This window comes from Leptidea sinapis, chromosome Z (genome assembly GCF_905404315.1).
Source record: "Leptidea sinapis chromosome Z, ilLepSina1.1, whole genome shotgun sequence".
Classification (NCBI taxonomy): domain Eukaryota; kingdom Metazoa; phylum Arthropoda; class Insecta; order Lepidoptera; family Pieridae; genus Leptidea; species Leptidea sinapis.
This window is the reverse complement of record NC_066312.1, coordinates 26030988-26056313: the sequence shown is the minus strand read 5'-3', so window position 1 is coordinate 26056313 and position 25326 is coordinate 26030988. Positions and strand designations below refer to the sequence as shown.

General features: G+C 35.1%; 1 protein-coding gene across 1 annotated transcript in view; it reads right to left on the bottom strand.

The window, feature by feature from the left end:
- Positions 1 to 25092, bottom strand: part of LOC126978472 (MAGE-like protein 2) — a 184305-nt gene extending 159213 nt beyond the window's left edge. The window contains exon 1 of the mRNA XM_050827293.1: positions 24951 to 25092. The gene's annotated coding sequence lies outside the window, so the exon portion shown is untranslated. The remainder of the gene's footprint in view (positions 1 to 24950) is intronic.
- Positions 25093 to 25326: the final 234 nt, after the last annotated feature.

The window sequence follows — 25326 nt, the reverse complement described above, 5'->3', positions numbered from 1 at the left end:
AACTGTTATGTTTTTTTTTTTATTCAAAATAGGATTTATAATCACTTATTGAACGTCAAAATCTACCACCCATTCAAAAGAGAATGCCTCAGACCTGAGAAGAATGGGCGCAAGAAACTCAGCGGGCTTTTTTTTTATATATAAAATATGGATTACAATGTAATATCGTACAATAAACATTTATAATTAAAGAGCCTGAGGGTGTTCGCTTTAATCCCAGTCCGTGGTGTCATTAAGAAAATCGTTTATGCTATAATAACCTTTCCCACACAAACGTTTTTTAGCAATTCTTTTAAATTTCGTAACACATTTGTTTTGTACATTTTCTGGGATCATATTGTAGAAGCATATACATCGCCCAACAAAAGACTTACTAACTCGACCCAACCGAGTAGTAGGCATGACATGTTTATGTTTGTTCCTCGTGTTAACATTATGAATGTCACAGTTTCTAGAAAATTCCTCAATGTGCTTATGAACATACAAAACATTATCAAAAATGTATTGAGAAGCAACAGTCAAAATATTTATTTCGTTAAATTTTTCTCTTAATGATTCTTTAGGACCTAGGTTATAAATCGCGCGAATAGCCCTCTTCTGCAGCACAAAGATAGTATTAATATTGGCCGCACTGCCCCATAACAATATACCATAGGACATAATACTATGAAAAAGGGGTATTAAAAAACGAATGTGGATTTATCTCACGAGACGAAGCCTAGTGTGATAATAGTACACATGAGTGTTTTAATACCTAATTATCAACAGTTGCATACAAGACTTTATCTACACCCAGAATATGAATCCTCTAAAAGATTCTGGAACAGTTAGCTTACTGCTAACATTAAAACACCAGTCCTAGTAGTAACCTAATATCATTCGTTACTGATTATATACAAATAAAATAAGTATTAAGAAACAATTATTTATTTTAGTAGTAATTTACATTTTGTATAGTGCAATAATTAAAATTCACTCGAATATAATATTCTTTTGCAGCGTTTAAATGAATCGCTAATTTTTTGTAAACAAAACAATAAAAATATTGAAGAAAAATGGCAGGGATTCGAATAACCTACTTTTTTTTACGGCGCGCGATGTTCTGGGAGTGTAGAGCGCGCGTAAACGAAAATGTTCTTTTTTTAAAATTCATACAGATACCACGCATCGAGCAATAAGAATGTGACTGTATGTTGAAACTCTTTGCGCATGAAGGGATAAAAAAAACATAGGAGTGTTGTTATGAAATTCAGTACAACATTACAACACTCTCTTGGGTGATGTAACGGTTATTAGAACATTGAGTGTTTTAATGTTGGCAATAATCTAACTGTTTCAGAATCTTGAATAGAGGATTTAAAGCATGGGTGTAGATAAAAATATAAATAGCTTATTTGAAGTGGTCTCCATTTGCTACAATACAGTCCTTTAAGCGTTGAGGCTAGTTATCAATAGAAGTACGCACTCTTTCATGGGAAAATTCTTCACTGCCAATCGTAGGGATTCATGGCGTTTAGAGCAAGTACTCGTACTGCGGATTCAGATCGCGACTAGACGACGGCCAGTCGTCTTTAGCTCTGATGACGTCCGAAACGTTCGTTTCCAATCAAAACTGCGTAGACCGAGCTTGACCATTTTTGGTTATTGAACAAGGTGTGGTCAAAGGGCTTTACTGCCTTCTTAAGAATGGAATCTTGATACACTTGTGCAGATATTTTGACACTTTTTTCACAAAAGTATGGCTCAGTCACTCCTTCATAGCTAATAATACCCCACCAAACCATCACTGAAGTCAGATAGTTCCACGATGCACTCTATCGACTAATTAGAAAGCTTCCAATTACCACCCTATTCTTTTTTAAATAATCAGTTAACAAATGACCAGTATAAGAGATCTTATAGGCTGCAACTCCTAAGTCATCTTTAAAAAATACGCGACATGGTTCTAGCTGCTATCTTCATCTCCGAGCTAAATTATTTTGCTTTCGGACAAATTTTCATCGAATTCTTTCCCTTACTGCTTTGACCACCTTTTTTGTACGAACACTACGTGGACGGCCAAATCTTATTCTGCCACAAATAGAGGACGTCTAATTGTACCTATTAAAAGCCCGGTTTGCAAACATTTTACTAATACCAAGATTTGGCTCCATACCTACTTTGTGTAATGCAATCACAGCGATTCGGTTCTCTTTGTCACCCCACTCCATATTAATATCGCAAAATATTGTACAAAATGTTGGCGCCAAAATGAGAAAACTCAATGAACAATCATATAATAAAAAATTTAAGTATTATAATGTTTTTTGTGTATACAATGACCGGCTGCACGCGAAATATGTTTGTTTTACGGACTCCTTATTTATTTTATACAAATAATGTAAAATTTTCTAAGACATGATCTGTCTGCCAGACACAATCTCTCAAAATTGGTCAAGCCGTTCAAGCCGTCAAGACTAAAAAGGAATAAAGAGACGTATACATTAGGTTTGATTATATAAGAAATCTAATAAATATTATCATTTCGATACCTTTTACCTTTTGTCAAGTAGGTCCAATTTAATACTTACCCGAGTAACTATTGTAATATACTCGGGCTTCCAGGAATGATGGTTGTATGTAATATAATATGATCAGATTTTATTTTGCTGTTCAGATTAAGAATATAAACACAAAATAACAATTATCTTATTTTAGTTTATCAATTCGTTTCATTTGAGTATACTCAACATCATACAATAATTCAGTATTTTATATTATATTAATTTTTATAAGTTCAAAATTACTTATTACACAATGAAAAAAAAATTGTCTTTCGTAATATTAACCGTTTTTAGAGACCGTACCTCCGACCACCGACGTACCTCAAAAGAAAAAAAATCCTTGTAGCATTACTTTGATGTCCATCCGTCCGTCCGTCTGTATGTCTTGACGCGACAGACGTTGTCCTGTACACACGCCTCAAATTTGTAAAATCGGTCCAGCCGTTAAGAGTTCAGTAACATAAACATGAGCAGGAGAATTATATTATATGGACGGAATTGAGAATCTAAACCAATCTAAATTCACTGGAACACACAAAAAATCATCAAAATCGGTCTAGCCGTTTAGGAGGTTATTCTATTGTGAATCTAAACAATTCTCGAATCGAAACCTGAAGACACACAGAAAGTTTACTTACAATCGGTCCAGCCGTTTAGGAGGAGTTCAGTCACAATAGACGCACAAAAGAAATATATTTATTAAGATTTTCCGATGACATTACTATGAATTTCTGGAAGTAATACCATCTTATACTACACTAGCTGACACTGTATTGGTTAAAATCGCTGCGAATTTTAGCCATTATTTGTCGTAAAAAGTAAATGACAAAAAAATGTTATTGTGGGATATCCATAAGAGATAGACATACCATAGCGGAGTTTTCTGTAGTTTTCAATGTGTACAATACTTAGTACATCATTTTGATAAATCTCGTAGAGTTTAGCCTACGTTTGCAATGTAAGCGGAAAAAATGTAATTATTTACAACATCACATTAGAAACCTCAAAAATAACAGTATTTTTCCACTATTTAATGGATGTAATTATACACATAAACCTTCCTCTTGAATCACTCTATCTATTAAAAAAACCAGATCAAAATGCGTTGCGTAGTTTTAAAGATTTACACATACATAGGGATATAGGGACAGAGAAAGCGACTTTGTTTTATACTATGACGTGATGAAGTATAGGGAAAAGCCTGGAAACTTTACATTTGCAATGAAATTATAAAAAATCAGAGCCATTATGCAAGGAACGGCGGTCTATTTTATTAAGTTATCCGTGGCATATGTTTATCGTATGAAAGGGATTTATCAGTACAGGCTAGAACAGATTTTTAATAATTATTATGATTTATAGTATTCGATTTATGACGAATAATGAAAGAAACCTCTTCCCTTTTTATAAGTATAGGTACCTAATAATATGTACGAAACCCTCACTGGACGGGTTGATTCACAAATGCCCGGTTTTTTTATATACAGCGTGAAAAATGTTTAAAATGTAAAGGAGAGTATCTTGAAAAGCAATAAACATAATTTTGGTTATAACATGTTGTTTATTATAAGTTATGCAAAACATTTAAGTAGTGTGACCTACGTATCGTACTGTAAGCATCTAAGTAATTTTCTCTAGATTTTGGGAGGTATTAAGGCTTTCGTTTGCATTTTATGCTGCTTTTAGTATTTCTGGTGGAGTGAATCTATCAATTGTTCATCTTCTGTACTAAAATTTGACATTTTTACAATTATTTACGACACAGCAACAAATGCGATACAAACAAAATATGAAAATTATGGGAAATAGTGCGCAATTTGATTTTTGCACGAGCTATTGATTGATTACATATGACCATACAGCCTACTACCTACTTAAAAATTGTAATTTTAGTGATAATATGCATTTTATAACAAATTATCGTCAATTATAAGTAATTTACGACACATTTATTCATTCAAAAAATTTAATGGATTTTCAGTGGCATTAAACCTCTTTGTTATTACAAAAAAAACTGTATTATCCGTTTAAATTGAAAATGCTCTGTTTACTCTCATCTCTCTGTCTTTGTAGGGATGATTCTATTATGCACTAGTGTGTAATACTATTATGCACGTGTGTCATATTTCGATTTATGGCCCTAAAAAAGATGTGGTAAGGCTAACTTTACGAGCAAGTGTTGAAAAATAATATATTTAATTTCAGAGAACGATTTTGATCTGGTTAACGAGGCGTGCTCACGGCGTGGTCAACACAGAGTACAGACTAATGTAATAATACATTGAACGCGGTGTCCGATCTAAATGCTTTCTGATTGCCGATGCGGCGCCCTAATGGATCAACTTAATATTCACGGAGGGATCGAACCCCCGATGACTTGCTTTTATTATTCATCCTTGTTTACACCACAAATTGATTCTATAATGATGTACATACAATACAAACAGTCTAGTACACATATAACTAGAATTAACTAGTCGTAACGCATCTTAAAAAAAAACGAGCATAATTTAAAACTAAAACTCCTTACATTTTTAGCTGTCTGTATTTGAAAGTAGAGTCGTTTCAGAAACTAACAGACAAAACTCTTAAGAGTTAGTTTTATGGTATTTATGACTTGTCAACATTAATAGGTGCGTAAATAAAGCTTATCTTATATATAAAATTATCGTGTCACAATGTTCGTTCCCGTACTCCTCCGAAACGGCTTGACCGATTCTCATGAAATTTTGTGAGCATATTGAGTAGGTCTGAGAATCGGCCAACATCTATTTTTCATACCCCTAAATGTTAAGGGTGGTTCACACGAATTTTTTTTTTAATTTTTTTGACATTTTTTTTAAATTTGTTTGATTATGAGTCAACATTAAAAAATACATACAACTTCAAATTTTCACCCATCTACGATCAACAGTTACTTTTGTATCGCGATTTTAATATCGACAATACAACGTTTGCTGGATCAGCTAGTATTTTTATATTACTGAATTATATTAACATAAATATATTAAAATTATAAATATCATAAATTACCTTCTAATAATTTCCTAAATCTTAACTTTTTCGTAACTTAGTTTACATGCTATTTATAAGAGACTTTAAGCTATTGTAAAACCAAATTTATTTAATGGAAAATGAATGAAAAACAACACTAAAATTGCTTTGAGATTATTATAAAATCGTTATAATTTCTTTTTTAATTGTGCTAGAAATAATTATAAAGAAATAAAAGGATAATAACTTAACTTTTATAATAACATCAATTATTTCATAAAATTAACATTATTTATTTATTATTTGCAATCTCTGATGATCTCTACTCTGTGTACAGTAATCCAATGTAAAACAAATTGTATTTAAATGTTTAACACTCACTTTATTCGCAAAATTACTTTGTGCAACAAAGGCTGAGAGAGTGCGATGGGGACCAAAATACCTCTTTGAACCGTGTCACATCAGCTTTCAAACAGAAAAAAATTCATCAAATCATCCAATCGTTTGAAAGCAACAAAGTAATAGAATGACAGATATAAAAAGCTTATATTACCGTCACAGGAAGTTATTAATTTTGTAAATAAGAAACTTCTACTAACGGCCGTTTCCAATATACTATCTACAGATAGAGATAAATTACTACCTTCTACTGTCAGTAATTAGCTGTCAACAATCTGAAGCTGTCCCAATATACCCGATAAGTCATTCTATCATAAATTGGGACGCGTGACTGCAATTTCCATACAAACTTCTATCGCTGGTAAGCTATACCTCCACCCATTGACAGACAGTGTGTAAGGATAAGATGAGTTACCTCCGATAAGTTTATTGGGACAGACAAGTCAACGATAGTTACGATTTTTATCTCAAGTAGGCCACAACTGGAGATAGAATCGAATAGAAACTGAATATTGGGAACGACCGTAGAAACGTAGTAACCTTTAGATAGACTATGACAGCTTTAAACACGTCGAAAAAATGGCGGTGAACTGTTACCCTCTATTTTCAGCAACGTATGCAACCTAAAACAAAGACCGACGTATCGCGAGTGTAAGACGTAGCTGTCATGCACACTAAAGTAATGAACCTGACCTATTTTCATGCGTTGCCTGACAGCAAGAGGCTCCATCTAGACGTATAAATTATCTATGTAGGTGGGTTACGTAGCAACAGTGCAATCGACAGAAAATACTCCCAAATACAAGGAATACAAGGACTTAGACCTTTACTTCCTAAGAGCAACATATGTTATTTGTATTTTATAATAGCTTATCGTAACGGAGAATATAGTTGCGTTATACGAAAGAGTAGGGATGGATAGCTACGTATTAACGGCCGTTCCCAATATACTATCTACAGATAGAGATAAATTACTATCTGGAGCTGTCCCAATATACCCGATACGTCATTCTTATCGCTTTATATTGGGAAGCGTGAATTGTAATTTCCATACAAACTTCTATCGCTGGTAATCTATATCTAATAATTGACAGACATCGTGTACGGTTAAGGTGAGTTGCCGTGGATAAGTTTATTGGGACAGAAAAGTCAACAATAGTTACGATTTTTTCTCAAGTAAGAGATAGACTGAACATTGGGAACGGCCGTAAGTGGTACTTATTAAAAGCTTGTCAACAAATACAGTGTTCGTGATAAAACATGGTACAGCAAGGAGTGTTGACGGCGGCCAACAAAACGATCTGATATTCAATTGCATTCCTCTTGTTTCACAAGAGACCAATTCATTTTGCATTACTCTTTTTTACGACAAGCGAATCGATGTTTTTCATTAAGGTAGAACGTAAATCCTAGACAGCTTTGAGCACGAGAGCTCTTCAAATTCCGATACAACATAAACGGATAACAATTTACTGTAACAAAGGATTTTTCGTTATTTAATTGTCGGCATGCTGCTTCCTAGATTTATTTTAATGGTGCAATAAATGAGGGTTTTTTTTTTATTTTATTACTGTATCAGATAAAAAGTTATTTGTATTACTAGTTTTATGAGTATTTATTATTAATTATTATTAATTACTAGTATTAACCCGCCACATCGTTACTTTGGGCAGCATTTTAATTTTTTTAATATACTCTGCAAATCTATATATATAAAAATGAATTGCTGTTCGTTAGTCTCGCTAAAACTCGAGAACGTCTGGACCGATTTGGCTAATTTTGGTCTTGAATTATATGTGGAAGTCCAGAGAAGGTTTAAAAGGTGAATAAATAGGAAAATGCTGCTAAATTTAATGAAAACTACAAATTTGTTTTTCCTTTGATGTGTCCATACATAAATTCTTTGAGAGAATTTATTGACGCACGGTTTGACAGTTCTGCTGTGAAACAATTTCATTACGACAGCAGGGTGCTTATATTACGAAGTAATTTTTGATGTTATGATATATTGGCAAATTCATATAAAAACATTATTTTATTTATTATATACAGAACTACGTCTGTCGGGTCAGCTAGTAATACACTACAAACTGCTGTGGTTACTACATTTTTATATTTTACCAACTATAGAACTTTCATTCCCCCTTTTCACAAGTCTAAATATTAAAACGCTAGAACAAATAATTAAAAGATTCATGGTGCTATCTTCGATAACTTTCATACAACTTCCAGCCTCTATATTTCAACCCCACCAAGCCTTTTATTCACGATAAAACGTAGCCTATGTCCCAAACTCTTGTCTATCTCTGTACTAAATTTCATTTAAATCGGTTCAGTGGCATAGGCGTGAAAGCGTTACAAACAAACTGACATTCACATTTATAATAATTATTACTATTATTAGTAGGGATGTAGTGCCGACTAGTTTAAGTTTAACTTAACATAACCACACATAAATAATTCTATAAAATTATTTTGCGCCGTTTCTTCTCTCTAGTAGTTGCATTTGCTAGTTGAAAAACTACCACCACTTCGAAATCAATTTATTTTAATTTATTTAACTTAAGTTTCATTTTTGTCGATGCATTACTACTCAGATCATATGTCACTGTTATGCAACTAAATTTAAGGTCAAAAATTGGTCCCATTTTCATAAAGAAATATCGGTACGTATTTCACAGAATTAACGGCAAGAATTTGATACGAATAATTAAATTTATAACCTAATATTGCTATAAAATAGATTTTAATATTATTATAATGCGAAAACTGTATTTATTGGAATCCACCAACTTTGATTTTTAATGTGTTTAACTGATTTATGTCAAAGAATTATGAGAACTAGAGACTTTTAATTACATCAGCTCAAAACGGTGCTATAGGTTATAAAGGTATTTTTACGAATAATAATTTACAATTGATAAAGGAAATGTAACCATCATTAAAATAAAGTTAGAAGTGAACCTCTCACTTATAATGTATGTATGGGGACTCCTGTTTCCACAATTAGACCCTTTAATTTTGTCAAGTTTACGTGAAACCAGCCCAGCACCATCCAGGACTTTAGAATATTTCTGAGATCCTAGAGAGCTTCTCGGAGGTTGGTCACTCCAGTGCATTCCAGTAGTAGATTTATAAATATATTACAACATATATCGCGTGCAAGTTGATTTGACAATTTGACCGCGTGCAACGCAGACCAACTCGAATTGTCGCGGACCAGTGCTCTGTGAACGGCTGGATCACTTGACGTTGCGTAGAGACGTCGCTGCATTGTGTGTCTTCTACCGTATTTATCACGGAGAGTGTTCCGAAGAGCTGTTTCACCTGATTCCAGCCGCTGAATTCCACCTTCGCACGACACGCCACAAATTAGGATATCATCCCCACCATCTGGATATGTGGCGGTCCTCCACAGTGCGGTTTTCAAGAAACTTTCTTCCAGATACTACAAAGCTGTGGAATGAAAGCTCATTCAAGTAAGCACTTGTAAGTAACACACAGTGTTGCAAGAGAATGTGGGCAGCGGTGATCACTTAACACCAGGAGACCCGTTCACTCGTTTGTCCTCCTTTCCATAAAAAAAAATATAAGGTCATCCCCTTTATCCATTGAAACTTACTAAATAAAGTAGTGTTAAACTAGTGTTATATTTGAAGCAAATATTCAAATTCGTGTCAAACATTTACGGGAAACCTCAAATCACAAAGCATGTAAAGGTTACAAATTATTGCTCTAAATTCGCTCTCAATTTATCTCGTATTTCATCAGGACCGGTGAAATTTAAATTAAAATGTAAATGTTGTTCGGTAGCGCGCCCTCTCTAATTGCAGCCGACCTTCTGTTGTGAAACCACGTCTCAGGCATGGCCATCATTGAAAAAACTAATGAAACTCCAGCAAATTATTTTTGAAACGGAAAAACAATAAACAACTTTCGACATAGGGTGGTAAATACGGATAGGTTTAAATGAATAATAAATCCAATTAAACACAACTCTATTATTAACAAACGAAAATCAGTGGAGGGATTTCTGTTTTGTTTAAATATATTTTTTAAATGTGAGAATGCTGACAAAGGAGGAATGGACGCAAAATAAACACGAAAGAAACGAACAGTTTGTTTAGTATGTGAGATGTTGATTTGAGATACAGTGAGATTACAGTGATGTTGATTTAAAGAAGAGGTAGTGACATTAATTGAGAAGAAAATTTGTTGTTTTATTGTGAAGAGAGAACGAATAGAAGTAACATTTTTATGGAGAGATCTTAAATTGTATGCAGAGGACTGGTGTTGTACCAGAAGCGATTATAATATTTAGAGTATGGGTTTATTTTGGACTATTTTGATATTTGCTGTTATTTCAATCACTTAATAAAATCTAAATAGCTTGGAGTAATTAAAAGATAAGGCTTGTTACATTATGGGTGATTAACTCTAGAAAATTCGAGCAAAAACATGGGGCACGGTCGTAACCATCATTTCCTCGAAGCAGTTCAGGCCATTTTCGACCCTCTATTGAATGTTCTAATTCATTTCATCCATTCAGTATCCAAGCAGGCATTGTATAAACACGGTATATATCAAATTTCATTCAATTTGGACCAGTAGTTTAAAATTATAAACAGTCAAAGATTCTTAATTTTTTCAGTCAATGACTGACTGACTGACTAATCATCAAAAGTTTAAGGCACTTCTAGAAGACAAAGAATTTGTGGCGTGTTGTGCGAAGCATTCACAATAGGCAGCGCCGAACTCATGAAGCCGTGTAGTGCATGTGGTTGGATGGTTGGATAGGTCGAGCTGCCTAAAGAGGGGCGGGTTAAGAGCATCAAGAAGAGCATAGCAGCAAAAAGATAAAGACAAAGAACTATGAAAGGATCACAGCAAATGAGGTGTCGGCATTTACGTCTAGGTAATTGGCAACCGTTGGCTCTCACCGCGGAACCTCTGTTTGTGCCCCCTTATGTTCGTTAATAAATTATAATAAATTATTATTAATAATCACTCACCGGGTACCGGTACATTCGCATCGTTAGCACCTACACCAGGGAGTTCCTAGAGGAACGCAAAGCAAAGTTCTTAAGAGGAAATATAACCGTGCCTCCAGATTTTTTAAGCGGCAAATCGCCCGTGCGAAGTCTAAGCACGTCGTCAAAATCGGCGAGCAGCTTTCCAGTTACCCGACCGGAACACGCAAGTTCTGGTCGTTGTCGAAAGCTGCTCTTGGTAACTTCAACCAGCCGTCCATGCCGCCGTTGCACATGAGGAATGACACCCTGGCCCATACGGCAAAAGAGAAAGCCGAGCTCCTGTGCACTCTTTTCGCCTCCAACTCGACTCTTGACGACAACGGAAAAACACCGCCGACCATCCCGCGGTGTCAGAGCTCTATGCCTGAAGTACAGTTCAGACAGAAAACTGTTAGGTGAGCTCTGTTTTCGTTGGACGTCAGGAAGTCGAGCGGGCCGGATGGCATTTCTCCAATCGTGCTTAGAACGTGTGCCCCTGAGTTGACGCCGGTGCTAACGCGTTTATTCCGGCACTCTTATTCCAAAGGCGTAGTCCCTGACTCATGGAAGTCAGCCCTTGTCCATCCGATCCAAAAAAAAGGAGACAGTTCGGATCCGGCGAACTACAGGCCTATTGCTATCACCTCCCTGCTCTCCAAAATCATGGAGAGCATAATTAGCCACCAGCTTTTAGTATACCTAGAGGGTCACCAGTTGATCAACGACCGACAGTACGGGTTTCGCCATGGACGGTCGGCAGGTGATCTTCTGGTATACCTAACACATAGATGGGTGGCGGCAATTGAAAGCAAGGGGGAAGGCCTGGCAGTTAGCCTGGATATAGCGAAGGCCTTTGATCGTGTATGGCACAAGGCGCTCCTCTCAAAACTTCCATCATTTGGGCTTCCCGAGAGCTTGTGCAAGTGGACCTCCAGCTTCCTCACTGGGCGTAGCATACAGGTCGTTGTCGACGGATATTGCTCGAACCCGAAGCCCGTGAATGCTGGAGTGCCCCAAGGCTGTGTGCTATCTCCTACGCTGTTTCTTCTGCATATCAATGATATGTTGGACACCTCCAACATGCATTGCTATGCAGATGACAGCACTGGTGATGCCGTATACACGGGCCATGCAGGTCTCTCTCGGGAAATCGTCGACCAGTGCCGGGAGAAACTTGTGTCTTCTATCGAGTCCTCTCTCGAGAAGGTCGCGGAATGGGGTAAATTGAACCTTGTCCAATTTAACCCCCAGAAGACTCAAGTTTGCGCGTTTACCACTAAAAAAACCCCATTTGTCGTGTCACCGCTCTTCGAGAACACTTCTCTTAAAGCCGCGCCTAGTATCGGAATACTGGGTCTCGAAATCTCGAGCGATTGCCAATTTCGTGGTCATCTGGAAGGCAAAGCCAAATTGGTTTCAAAGAAACTGGGCGTCATTAACAGAGCACGGCAATACTTCAAGCCGGCCCACATACAAGCGCTCTACAAAGCGCAGGTCCGGCCACACATGGAGTATTGCTGTCATCTCTGGTCTGGCGCACCCCAGTATCAGCTTGATCCATTTGACCGCGTGCAACGCAGACAAGCTTGAATTATCGGGGACCCAGTGCTCTGTGAACGGCTGGATCACTTGGCGTTGCGTAGAGACGTCGCTTCATTGTGTGTCTTCTACCGCATTTATCACGGGGAGTGTTCCGAAGAGCTGTTTAACCTGATTCCTGCCGCCGAATTTCACCATCGCACGACACGCCACAAGTTACGATATCATCCCCACCATCTGGATGTGTGGCGGTCCTCCACAGCGCGGTTTTCAAGAAGCTTTCTCCCTCGTACTACAAAGCTGTGGAATGAGCTTCCTTGTGCGGTGTTTCGGGGACGATACGACATGGGTACCTTCAAACAAAGCGCGTACACCTTCCTTAAAGGCCGGCAACGCTCTTGTGATTCCTCTGGTGTTGCAAGAGAATGTGAGCGGCGGTGAAAAAAAAAAAAAAAAAAAGGATAAGTGGGTAAAAAAGGCCCGCTGAGTTTCTTGCGCCCATTCTTCTCAGGTCTGAAGCAGTCTCTTTTGAATGGGTCGTAGATTTTGACGTTCAATAAGTGATTTTAAATCCTATTTTGAATAAAAATATTTGAATTTGAATTTTGCCATCAGCAAACCATCTCTCGGAACCTCTGGTATGTCTGTCTATTGTTCCGCCATAACTAATTTTCATTTTTAATATTATAATATGTTTATGAAATATTTTATTTAATTTCGTTTTATGTTCCCACTTCACAGCCATTATACTTGCTAACGCTAGTTCATTGTCCCGTCGGAAATTGTAAGTTAAAATTCCTACGACCCGCATTATACCTACCAGATGCGCAGGAAAATATGAAATGATTGCATTAGGTCGTCAAGAAATCATAAATTTACTAGCTCCTACCACTGACATCTCCCGCGCTACGTTCGCTCTCCCTCGGGAACTCTTAAATATTTTGGGGTAAAATGCACTTACCTTATATCCTTTTTATTTGAGGAGTTAGGGTGTAAAACAAACAACAAAGTAAAAGCTATACAAAGAAACTCCACTCCAAGTTAAGAATTAACATATCCGTATGTTATCCTTAAGAGATAGATATATGCTATATATGTAGACCTATAAAAGATACACAATTCCACCATACTTTATTTTATTGTATCTAAAAGGGTTTAGACAACGATTTTGTTTAAAGCTCCCAGACTGCTTATTTTTTTCCGACACCTACAACAAATATGTGTATAAAAACTTAACAAACTATATACTTAAACATTCCTCGAGAAATGCTATCCATTGGTGAAAAAAGCATGAAAATCCATGCAGTAATTTTTGAGTTTATCGCGAACAGACATATAGACAGACGCGGCGTAGGAATTTATAAATGTTGTGATGCCTAAAGAGTGGCTGGGACTTTATTATAAAAGTGTATTCACTACCCTACTACTATTACCCTTAAAGCTATTATGTAAAGTAAACGTATCTTATAAAGTCTACTAGAATTAGTTACAAGCCCTGATTTAGTGTTATAAAAATGAAAATCACTATTTAGAGCAAAAAGGTGACGATTTTTGTGAACATATATTAAATTTTCATAAATGTCCTGTCAATGAACAGTCATAATATTTATTTCTTTAAGTATAATATATATATATATATATTATACTTAAATATATACTTCTTATATATATATAAGAGATTTCCACGTATACAGTCACTCATCACGATATCTCTGGAACCATAAGGCGTAGAGACTTGAAATTTGGTAGGAATATTCCTTTCGCCGAGTGGAGGTCAGCTAAGAACGGAATTTACAAAATTCTACCCGCAAGAGTTTTTTTATTATATAAACAGAACAACATCTGTCGGGGCAACTAGTCTTATATTATAATCATTTTTGCGCCATTTACTCTTGTAATCAAAATATTATATATAACATTGTCATTCTCGTGATCTCTTTGCAATAACTGAAATATCTTTGCAATATATTGGTAAATAGTTAGTATTAAACGTCAACTTCGGTTCAAAACAATTTCAAGAAAACAGTTATTATAAATGAAAAAATATTATGAATACAATGTAATCCTACTTTAAAAAAGTTTTTATAAAAATGTTCAATATTGAAACGAACAATTTATGACTGTAGTAAAGTAGATAATCATTAGAGCGATATCTGCAAAGAATAATCTATACTAATATTATAAAGCTGCAGTGTTTGTTTGTTTGTTTGTTTGAACGCGCTAATCTCTGGTACTACTGGTCCGATTTGAATGATTCTTTCAGTGTTGGGTAGTCCATTTATCGAGGAAGGCTATAGGCTATGTTTTTTTTTTCAAAATTAGGTATCCGTAATAAAATTGCTATTTTGTAACACAAGGTGTAAAATCGAAAACCTATTTTTGCGTGCGCTGCAAAAACTATTGACAATAGAACAAAATGATGTACAGGCTATAATATAGGCAATATTTTATTACTTATAAAACTATCGCGTGAATTATACTTTATATGGCAAAACAACGTTTGCTGGGTCAGCTAGTATAAGAGATAACGCTTAATTGTTTTATGTAAATATAAGGAAATGAACCCTTCTTTTGGCAGACGAACATTATTCAGTTAAAAGATTTACATTTTTTGTGAGATTGCTTTGGCTCGTCTTAAAATTGTTTTGACGCTCAGTTATCATTTTAGTGAAAGCCAAACAAATTAAATGATTCTTATGAAAATAGTAGTAGTAGTAGATGTGAAGCCGAAAGGTAGAAATCAGTCTTAAAAAACATGGTATCCTAGCCATATGTGGGCTTGGTGGAATGTTCATGAACCGCATCATCCTGTCCATCATCAAAATCATATATTCCAATAAGAATGTTAATATTAACTTACTAATCTCTTTGTATTCTGTATATCATTTTGAAGTACGGTCATAATTAATACCTTCGACCAATGCTTAGATGTTTTAGAGTACTAATGTTATTAGGCTTAGATCAGTTAAGCGTCTAGATAGACTATTACAGCTATGAAAACGTCGATAAAGAATTGAGGTTGACAGTTAACCTCTATTTTGAACAATGCACTCAAACTAACACAAAGTGACAGACAAAGTTCCTGTATAAGACGTAGCTTATCACAAACACTAGAGTCATAAACTTGGCCCGTTTTCATCAGTTACATACATTACCTTGTAGGTTGCCCGCCCTATGTATTACTTTTAAAAGTTCGGTACGCGAAGACTGGCAGACCGTCTGTTCGTGTGTCTATCTGCAGGCAAGATATAACGAAGTGTAATAACCAAATCACCGTTATGTTGATGGTATATCTAGTATTAATACCAGTATAATAAAATAAAAATAAGATGGCCGGCAGGTTCATTGAATAAAATTTTTCTTTCGCAAAGTAATTTGATTAGTACAGAGACTTAAGATGACTTACCATCCGAAACTGTGGGTAAAATAATACACTTCACATCAAACACAGTTCGCCGCTGACTAAACACAGAAGAAATATATATATTTATTTATTTATTATAGACACACCAACAAACTATTCTAAACTAAACAAAAATAAGAAAAATATAAAACGAACATTATGAACAGAATAGTTTTCTTACAGGTATGTATAGCTCTGTTGTATTATACACACATATATATATATAAAATTAGAGGTGTGTGTGTATGCATAGTGTTTGTATGTCACAATAGGTACAAGGCTCCCATCGTGCGCTATGATGGTTGCAAGTTGATGTCTATAAGGGTGTAGCTGTGATTATCATTAATCTAGAGATTTCTGGAATTATTTGGAATCCTTACAAAATATGTAAGGTTTTATTCTAATCAAATAAAAATATTTTAGAATTTTTTAAGCTATTGCATAGCATCTATCTCGGGCCTTGAGCGTGGAGACCGAATCCAGAAATTCCGTAACGAAAATAACCTAACACTTACTTACTAGATGTATATATAGATATTTCGCAACAGCGTTCGTATCACGTTTGTTGAATTTTTATTATTATGACAAGCATTTTTATTTAGTTTCACCTGTCCCGTTGTCTGTCTGTTATCAAATCTTACAAGTTAAATTTTACTCACTACCCGTTTTCTTTTTATTAAATTAATTTAAACAAAAAAAATTGCATAAATAAAATAAATATATAATTATAATTGCATAAGTTGATAAAAAATGCTATGCAATAGCTTTACCGCGGCAGTCCCCGAGTGCCACACGTCTTTTTTTTTATTTATCTAGAAATTTTTAATATGCAAAATTATGAAGTAAGTTGTGATAGATTATTAACATTAACAAATAACTATACACTCAAGAATGACCGAGCGTTGCGGGTATTCACAACTAGTATATAAATATAAAAATATATATAAAAATCCAAAAGTATTAACCGGTTGTTACAGAGCACGACGCGGACGTGGTAACTTCTAATATCATATCAGTTGGACCGGAAGTGTGCCGGAAGTGAGGTGAGTTCGACGCTAATGAGTAGCGGGCGTAGATTGGCAAACTTACTGCAAGTTGAGCCGAGTTGGCGTCTTTTACAGTTGACGCTGAAATTGAGAGTCAACTGGGGCGAGTCGAGCTAATTATAAGTATTGCCTTGTTTGATTAATGTTGCTAATTATTGCAGCGCTGTACCTTACATTAACTTTTGTTGACTACTTGATATTAACAGTGGCAGTAACTTTAACAGTGGGATGCCGGCTAGGTTATGGGTGCCACAACGGTGCCGTGAAGCAGTTATGTGTAAGCATTATTTCGATCTGAAGGGCGCCCGCGCCGTAGGTAGAAACATAACTGGGCAAATAAGACTTAACAAGATGTCAAGACATAAGAATGTATCAAGGTGACGAGCATAATTGTAGTGGCGTTCAGAATTTTTGGGGTTCTTAAAGAATCCTGGGCGGCACTGCATTGTATTAATAATAAAAATAGTCTTTATTAAAAGGTATAAGCCCAATACAATGTATGTAACTTAAATATTAAATAAAAATAATAATTAATAATTAAAAATTGCCGATGGCAATAAGCTTATCATAATTAACATTTTGTCGTCACTCTGAATGCAAATTGGTCGTACCTTTGGTACCTGTTGCATCAGGGCTATTTTTGAAAATGGAACAGTTCAAATCCTCCGCCAATGTACTGAGAATCTCGTGACTAGAAGTACGGAGACGACTCCAAAAGATGCTGTTCGTGATCTTATGATCGCGAAGAAGTCAGGTACTAAGGCCTTAGCAACATGTCCGACGCGCTGCAGTACCGTGGCAACTTCATCAGGATACGATACGCGTCATTGTATTGCACCCTGATGCTATAACCATCAGCTGAATGTACTGCTCGTCTCGTCCCTTATTGTCATAAAAAAATATTTACAACAATAGCGGTGGCCTTGAATGAGCCCGCATAGGATTTGTGACAAACAAGATTTATATTATAAAATAAATTTAAATCTATCTACACCTGATAAATGATCACACATCGTAAATCTCACTACTCCACAGCCTAAGAGATCCGACAGCCTGGGACTAGCAATAGCAGTGACAGTACAATATATTGTATATTTCATTAAAAAAAGCGCAAAAAAGAATGCTGGGAGAGTTTCTTGCGCCGCTTCTTGTCTCAGAGCGCCGTTTGTTTCCGAAGCGGTATTAGTATCTTGTATGTTAGAAATGACATCAAAAAGAATTCTAAAGGAATCAACTTTGAGAAAATAAATGCCTTTTAATGCCTTATTACGGGTCACCAGATGGTATGTGATCTCCACGGGCCATACTCCCATGTAACACCAGAGGAATCGCAAGATCTTTGCCCACATTCGTACGTGGCGGGCAATGATGTAACCGATGGCTTTGTGGCGGGAGCTACCAACGTTTTTTTAATATGATCTGTGTGTCAGAGAGTCCTTTAAAAATAGACATATTCCAAATATATCTTCAGTAACTGGATAATTAATAAAAATACTTAATAAGGTTAACAACGTGTAATGCGTAAAGCAGTGGCCATTACAAGAGAAGGAAGAGACTAGAGAGTGAGCATAGATTATGTACAATATCCGGAGAACCGAGCCTTGCTCGGATTTTTAAGAATGTATAAAACTTGAAAAAAAAAACTAATAGGACATCTGGATTCGAACCGGGGTCTTCAAAGCCGGAAAGCGGAAGACCCTTTTCCGGATCACCCAATGTCCCTCCCATTGAGCTATTACAGTCATGTATTTAGTGGCGAAATTTACCTTTGTATTCTAAGGTTATTGTAGCTGTTTCTCATTAAAACATGGATAAAACTCCATTATTTTAAATTAAAACCTAGCTAGATCGATTTATCACCCCCGAAATCCCCTGTATACTAAATTTTATGAAAATCGTTGGAGCCGTTTCCGATATTCAGATTATATATATACAAGAATTGCTCGTTTAAAGATATTTGCTCTTTTAAAGAATTAATATATGACTATAAATCAGTAAACAGAGATTATAGATATCTGACAGAAACATACAAACAAACATAATCTAGCATAAATAGTATTACAAATAGTAGTTAAAAAAACACGCGTTTTATAGAAAACCGAAATAAAATATATTGGTTTCTTTACAAGAGTGTTTTATTCAATGCAAATAGCATCGTTAAATCAAAAATTCTCTTTGGTATTCGATAATTTCCTGATATTATATATATCGATTAAAGATGGTTGGAATTTATAATTAACATCAATTCCTCCCTTATAGACGATAGAAGAAATTGATATAAATTAACAAAAATCTCACTTTTCTTGCAAATTGAAAAATGGAATAATTATATCAAATTAATGTTTTGTCATCGGTCCTGGATAAATCTACGAAGTTTGAACGAAAACTGGCCGTTTAAAGTGGATCAAAATCGCGCCCAAATGAGTCGGTTACACAAAAACATGTGAAGCTAATAAAAAGCGTTTAAAAATAGGTATGAGTATACCATATTTTATATTGCTGTTATTGCTATTGTTTTGCAGACAAGTTTTTGTTCATGTTTTTTTAAACAATTTTCCCTTCCGAACTCTATTTGATACAGAAGAATAAATTACCTTGCAATCTTGTTGGCTTTTAACAGCTAACTGCTTTATTGATTATTATTAATTGAACGAGTAATCGAATATCTTTCCCTACTCTGTTCTATTACATACAAAAGTAATAATTAATATAAAAGTAACTCTTCCTACCAGTTATTTACCAACTCTAGCCTAAGCTGCAAATTTATTTTTCCCAAACATGCATGGAAATATTGTCATTATTTTCGAAGAAAGAACTCGCGAAGTATTGTATTTTTGGACAAAGAAAATCAAATCCATTGCAGGAGCGTTTTTTTGAATTTGCAACATTACAACGCTCTGCAATGTTGTATGAAACGGCGTGCTGGGGTTATTAAAACTCTTTGATCAGATCTCTTTTGTCATACTTGGCATACCTTGGTCTCTTTGCGTTTGCCTGTCGGCACAGAAGACAAAAAAAATTGGCGGCAAAGCTGAAAATTCGTCTTGATTTGTTATTTACATACTTCCTTAATAAATATAAATTTAATAATAATTATATGAGTTTGAACGGTTCAGAGAGTGAAATGGAAATTGATTGTATTAGATTTAAGATCAGAAGGTGAATTGGCAATGGAAAACATGCTTCCAGCGAAGTCAAAAGTAAAATACATGAAAGTATATGAAAATTTTATGAGTTGGAAAAACGAGAAAAAAGTGAACATTTTCTCCGAGACAGTATTTTTGGCGTATTTTAATGAGATTTCTAAAACTAAAAATCGTTAACTTAAAGCCAAAAACATATGGGCATTTTATTCCATGCTGAAATGTACAGTTCTTGTTAAAAACGGAAAAAAATTGAAATAGTATGGGAATTTAACTACTTTTAATTAATATTATATATAAAAAGTGGGTTTTATTTCCCTGCATTCTTTTGAGAAAAGCACTATATATGCCTCGGCGGGAAATGGCAATTGCCTGTCTCGTATTTAGTGAAGTCAAACTCATACTCGACCTGCAATTGCCTTCTTCCCAGCCTATGCAATAATAGTACATTAATTAATTAATAGTACATTAATGAAATTTAGTAGGGATGCTATCAGAAGCAAACTAATGAAACAAAGCCTTGCACGAGAGCTGCTGCCGACAAACTACTTACGTAGTTTGGCAGACTGTACTCATGAAATTTGTAAAGGCTACTGCAATAAATTTATTAAAATGTATTAAAAAAAAGACAAACAGGACATTCAGCTGTTGATAAATTATACGCCCTGCCCAATACAATGGAGTGCCGCTCAGGATTATTGAAAAACCCTAAAATTCTGAGCGGCACTACAACTGCACTCGTCACCATGAGACATAAGTTTTAAAATCACATTTGCTAAGTAATTTCACTACCTACGGCGCCCTTTAGACTGAAACACAGTAATGCATACACATTACTCCTTCACGGCAGAAACGTCACGGCCGCGGCCGTTGTGATGCCCATAATCTAGCCGGAATCCTGTGCGAACGAGCCTCTCACTGGTAAACGCGCATGAGTGAGGCGGAGCATTCTCCGGCGACATCATATCATGCACAAATTTTATAAGCTTCTGTGTTTTCTTTCAGAGTACAGGTTTCATAACAGGCAAGATATAACAAACATCACGCGACTAAATTATATTCCGAAATTTATAGGGAAATCCCTAGGAAGCGTAATTTAAAGGAATTCTACGCGGGTGATGTAGCGTACTTAAGTTAAAGATATTTTATTTTAAAAGTTAAGAGGTTAGGAAATTGTCTTGTTTGTTCCCAATCATTTCCAGTGGAATCAAATAAATCCGGCAGCCACAAGGCACAATGCTCGAATAAAACTAGGTTTTAGGAAAATGTTTCTTCTGCATCATTGAGGACTGCGAAGGAGTAGCCACTATTAATAATAATTCAAATAGTTAATAATATAAGTTCAATGATAAATAAACGATTAAATTTTTATCTTTATGACGCCGTCATTCTTTTAAGTGCTTTTAAAATGCTTTTCCTGAAATCCGTTCGGCCTTGAGTGATTCAGCAAGAAACACCTTTTCCATTTGTAGAATTTAATCCCAAGAGAGAATGATTCATCTCTCACGTTGTAGATAGGGACGTAACCACTTTCAATGCGAGTTATTGAATGAAAATACTTGTTTAAATGTAAGTGTTCATGGTTTTAAGAGCAAACAATACTGATAATAAGAAACGTAAGCAATAACATTAAAATGGTGAATGAAAAACATATAACTAATACGCCTAAACCACTGAACCGATTTTGATGAAATTCAGTACAGAGAAAAACTAGAGCTTGGGAAAGGATATAGGCTACCTTTTATTGCGAAAATATCTTGGAGGGGTTGAAATTGGGGATTGAAAATTGTATGGAACTTCGTCATTATCGAAGATATTTTCACGAAACTTTGTATTTAGGCATTTGATAAAAAATAAATAAATTTATGTTTTAGCGTTTTTGACATTTCGAACTGTGTGGGGATGAAAATGAAGGATAAAAGCTATGTAGATGGTAGTTTATTATATATTATAAAGAGGTAACATTTGTGTTTTTGTATGTATTTTTGTAATGTTTTCACACAAAAACTACTGGACCAATTTCAAAAATTATTTCATCATTAGAAAGCTGCATCTTCACTGAATGGTATTGGCTATATAACATTTTCAAAAAAAATAGGGATCCCTAACAAAAATGCAGTAATATAACCCAAGGTATGAAAATATTAGTTATCAAAAATCTGTCATCGCGTGCGCTGCGGAAAATATTGATGATAGAACAAAAAGATGTTGTACAATATTATAGAACCTATCAATATCTACAAAAGGCCCGCGATACCATAACATGTCCAACTACTGTAGTTATGCTACTATAATTACATTTTTACATTTTAATAGTTGATAAAACGGGCACCAATAAACAAACCATATTATTCATAACTTTGTATGAATACTTATCCCATTAAATGTTAATACTTCATTAAAGCCCGTTTTAATATGTGTATATCAAACTAAAGAAAATAATTCAATTATAAAATAATAACTAAGTGAAATAAATATTGTATGTTCCGATACAAGCTAGCTCGTTTGAGTAGAGCCGATTGGAGTCGTTTAACTGCCGTTCCCAATATACTATCTACAGATAGAGATAAATTACTACCTTCTATTCTCAGTAATTACATGTCAATAATCTAAAGCTGTCCCAATATACCCGATAAGTCATTCTTATCGCATGTTCTCTGTTGCAATTTCCATCCAAACTTCTATCCCTGGTAAGCTATACGTCGTCCCATTGACAGACAGCGTGTACGAATAAGATAAGTTACCGTCGATAAGTTTATTGGGACAGAAAAGTCAACGATGGTTACGATTTTTTATCTTAAGTAGACCACAACCGGAGATAGACTGAATATTGGGAATGGCTGTAGGTAGACTTTCCTCTACCACGGGTTCGGTATGTACGCGAGTGAAACCGCGGGACATTGCTACTTAACGATAAAAGGACATATACAACCATAATACAAGCTGTGCTACTCCTTTGAGTAGAGCCGGTTCGAGTCGTTTAATGGCCGTTCCAAATATACTATCTACAAATAGAGATAAATTACTACCTTCTACTGTCAGTAATTACCTGTCAATAATCTGAAGCGGTCCCAATATACTCGATAAGTCATTCTTATCGCCAGTTCACTGTTGCAATTTCCATACAAACTTTTATCCCTGGTAAGCTATACGTCCTCCCATTGACAGACAGCGTGTACGGATGAGTTACGGTCGATTAGTTTATTGGGACAGAAGACTCAACGATAGTTACGATTTTTATCTCAAGTAGACCACAATCGGAGATAGACTGAATATTTAGAATGGCCGTTAGAGTGACTCGTTCCGTAACCAGAGTTGTATTTCGTATCAAGAACCTCGCCATGATAAAAATGCCACTTGTGTGACGTGCTCTCGGTACACACCGCATTTTTCTCGCGTCGTCATTTTCATGTCACTCGACATAACTACAATACCGACAGCTTGGGTCATCATATTGCACACAGAGGACTAACCCGACAAGCAATTGAATTATATTACACCGCCGTTGTCATTTAACTGTCAAAGTCTTGCAGGTCGATACAACATAGAAATATTTTAAGAGAAATTTTATTTATTTAATCATACAATATGTTATGTTTTTAAAGTGATAACCCTCACTTCTAGGATTAATACACAAATAAAATTTGAAAAACAAAATTTTATGAACGATGCGGGATTCGAACCCACGACCTCCGGCGTTCCGTGCCGGTGCTCTAACCAACTGAGCTAACCAGGGTTCGAATACCGCATCGTTCATAAAATTTTGTTTTTCAAATTTCATTTATTTAATCATGTATAAACAGTATTACAATAAATTTCATCAGTGAAGTTTCCAAATATTATAATACAGTCTTAGTAAAAAGGTAACGATAAAAACCACAAATCAAAAGTAATACTAATTAATAAATAATAACTAAGCCAAGCTATTATTATACAATGCTGCAATGAACTATTTACAATGAGATACTGATTCAGAAAAAAATATATATATGAATGGGGTTACAAGAAAGCATATCACAATCCAGCGATCTGAAAACATTAACCTTTTCATGAAATATGTCAATATGACTGTATGCTCTATAATAACAGTTACATGCCCGAATTATAAACCTGTCTGGATTTAATTTTATCTTCAATTTTGACTCATAATCGCCTTTTTTCCTCGACCAAAAATCAAGTCAATCAAGTGATCAAATAAGTGATGATAAACATTTATATACGGTATCTTGACACCCGGACTATTATTTTAAATGCAATTTCAAATTCAAATATTTTTATTCAATTTTGAACATTTTCATCACCTATTAAAAATTATAAACCCACTCGAAAAAATGTGTCTCAGACCTGAGAATAAGTAAGAAACGCAGCAGGATTGCGAACAAAAATAAGTTTATTTTTTTGATAACAGTTAATACATCTTTATTTTCATGCAGTAGCATGGATAGAAAATTATTTTAGACTAAGTTCAGATAATCTAATTATATGAATTAATTGAAATAGAATTCCTAGATTTGTACGGAAGAAGTTGAACCCAAATACTTGAGAAATATTAACACTTTACAAAGAGGCTACGGTTTACTTAATTCCTGCTTATGTTCATTATTTGAAAATACAATATGAATCTTACTTGAAATTAATTCGATTGCAGGCTACACCAATTGAAACATTTTTATTTTTTCTTCCCTTGTATCACAGGTCATCATCTATCATACCAATACCTCGCTAATCTAATTTATTATTACACAGTAAAAAATTCTAATGAAGTTACTAAACTATTTAAAGACCCTTATATTTCCATAAAAATAGAAACTTTAAAAAATATATTTTTAAAGTAATTTAACAATAATCAACTTACTCCAATAGGTACTTACGTTATTGTGAACGATCCAGTATTTAGAATATCACAGTAATCCTTTAACACTACTTTACACAGTAAATAAAAATATTTTTCATAAATGTTCAAATTACGTGCGAAAAGTCACGGAAAATGTGAAAATATTCACAGTATGTACGTGCAACCCGAGCGCCGCGGTAGAACGCACTGACAGATTTCCCGGAAACACATGATTTTCTAAAACAACCCCCACCATAACTCGGTCGAGAGTGAAAAACCTTCACACAGTGACACGGGGTGAAACATAATGGCAGTTCGTTAGCATAACGCCCCGCCAGTCGCCCTTGTGAAATATTTGTTTATTAAATTCCATTTCGAACGTTAGTTATAAAATGCTTTTTATCACAGTTTTA